Genomic DNA, 2,849 nt, shown 5'->3' with positions numbered 1-2,849 from the left:
TGGTTACAAATCAAAGAGTTGGAATTTGATTCTATAGTCTTTACCACGAAGTGCATAAATGGGAAACAAGGCTGGTATTTTGTTTATAAAAATTGTGACACTCAACAAATATTCATCAAAGATTTTCTTTTCATTAACCATTGTAAGGGTGCTCTGTTTTAGGGTCTAAGTATTAAACGACTATTGAAATCTTTAATATTAAAACTCAAATATTGTTTTAACATAGATTATGGAAACTTAACAAATATGTAACAACTTCAAAACAATTCTCTAAATTCTCACTATCCACTAAATATTTCCAGTATATAAAAACATATTTACATAGTAATATATTGATGGTATTGATTTATAAACTCAGTGAAATATAATTAAAAAATCATATTTACAAACATCAAAATACTTAGAATATATTTATTAAGTGAATATTTGCAATAGTTTTAATATGACCAGTCATAATACTTTCGTCTATTTAAAATCTAGCATTAAAAAGTTTAAAATAGTTATTTACTAAATACAAGACAAATTATACAAAAAAATTTAGGCTTTGACATATTAGTCGAGGACCGAAAACCTAACTGAAACAGAACAAAAAAAAAAAAAACAAAAAGAAAACGCAACCAAAATCGAATAAATGTTCACATATATCTGAATGGTTACTATATCTCAGACACCACAATTCGAACCAAACCGAGAACCAAATATTTAAAATATAACTTATATACCTAAAAAATATGCTTTGTATTCAGTTTCGTATTATCAAATATCCTAAAATAGTACTTATAAACTGAATTAGTCAAAAACATGATTACCCTATTACTTTTTTCTGAAATAGTTAAAATTATCATAATTACTCGATTGAATCGAATCACATGAATATTTTTATCTGAAATATTTAAATCTATCCAAGTTATCTGGTACTTTTATCCAAAAATTTCAAAACGTGATTTTATCCAAATTATTTGAAATTATCCAAAGAATTGAAACCTAACCAAAACCAAACTGAACTCAAAAATTTATCATGTTCTTAACATTGCCATCAAAACCATATTGAAAACAAAAATAACCAAACCAAAACCAAATTCAATTTCATAAATAACCAAACAGGTCATATATCTCTTGAACTAAAAAAAACCGAAAACCACGAAACCATAACTAAACAAAAACAAAACAAAAACGATCTGGAACCGAAACGAAAGCCGGACACACATGCATAAAAATATTAGTGAACAAATAGACAGATTAATAAATTTGTCAAAAAAAAAAAAAAAAATCCCGCGCTTCGAAAGCGCGGATCAAAATCTAGTGTTACATTAATAACACTACCGAAAATACTATTTAAAACAAACCAAACCAAATGAAATAATAACATAAGTTATAATGAATGAAGCCTATTTATATATCATCATAAAACCCAAAATTCAAATGATAAATACCAAATTGAATGTCCCTCTATAGTGCTACATGATAAATTGTAGGAGAAAATGATTTGTCATTCAAATTAGAGATAATAGTTTCTTAATAAACTAGTAACCCACAAATGTTAACCAAATTATGTCATAAGTTAATATCAATATTATTTCCTCTGTTTTAAATTAAAATGTCGTTGTAGGCTAAAATTTTTGTTTTTAAATAATTTTCCTCTTATGTTCCAACACAACTTTTCTATTGATTTATCTTTTTTTACTCCTAATTAAATTAATAACAGCAGAAAATGATACATATTTTAATAGTCAAATAAGAATAAAATTCAACATTTAACCTTTAAAAAAAAAGCTAGTATGCAATAACCTCAGGCGACATCTAATTTCAAACATATAGAGTAATAATTATAAGAGAAAATTACCTAGGCTAACTTATGATTTATAAGAAATAACTAGAGTAACCCACCAAATTTGTTATTACTCACATAACCTATTAATCAATTAAATAATTCAATATTCCCAAAACACTACAAGAAAACACATCCATAACGACCACAGTTTTGGTCGTTAATTCGCCGTTACTTACCTTTTATGACCAACTAACGACGAAACACGATTCGTCGTTAGTAGCTCGTCGTAACAGATAAATCGTCGTAAATTCGTCGTAATTTTTACAATAAACTGAATTCGTTATAAACCGGATGTAAGTGTACGTCTTTTTCCGTAGTCGTACATCAGTCATAAATAGTAGTTGTGAAAACGATGTCAACTAGCCATAAATATTACGACCAATTTGCATCCACTATTTAACATCGACAGTAGATGTAAATTGGTCGTAATATTTACGATCAATTAACATCATAACTCGTAATTTATGAAATTTTTTATAAAAATTTTAAAAAGTTAAATTGAAATTTTACAAAATTTTTAAAAAATTTAAATTTAGAAAATTAATATAAATATTAAATATTATAATATCCAAAATACAAACCAAAAAAATATCCCTAAAGGTTAAGATCGTCGAAGAGCTCCGAAGTGTGATGCTTGGCCCGTCGCTCTATCTCCGCCTACTCTTCTGGAGTGGGGTTGTGGTTAATAGTACCGGAGGTTGAAGCGGATGAATCTTATGTACCGAGAAATGTATCCCTATAGGTACGTCTCATGTTCCTGAGTCTATTCCTACCACCAGCCTTTGTTAAAAACAAAAAAAAAATTAAAATTAGTGATATGAAACAATCGTAATACATTAAAAAATTATATTTCTAAACTAATTCGATATCTAATCTAATTTCATTCCTAAACGAATTCCATATATAATATAATTTCATTCTTAAATTAATTCCATCCTAAACTAACCACCTAAAACTAAACTAAAAAACATACCTGAGAGAGAGAGAGAGAGAGAGAGAGAGAGAGAGAGAGAGAGAG

The sequence above is a fragment of the Brassica oleracea genome, chromosome C4 (genome assembly GCF_000695525.1).
Source record: "Brassica oleracea var. oleracea cultivar TO1000 chromosome C4, BOL, whole genome shotgun sequence".
In the NCBI taxonomy this organism is placed as follows: Eukaryota; Viridiplantae; Streptophyta; class Magnoliopsida; order Brassicales; family Brassicaceae; genus Brassica; species Brassica oleracea.
This window is presented reverse-complemented; position numbering follows the sequence as displayed.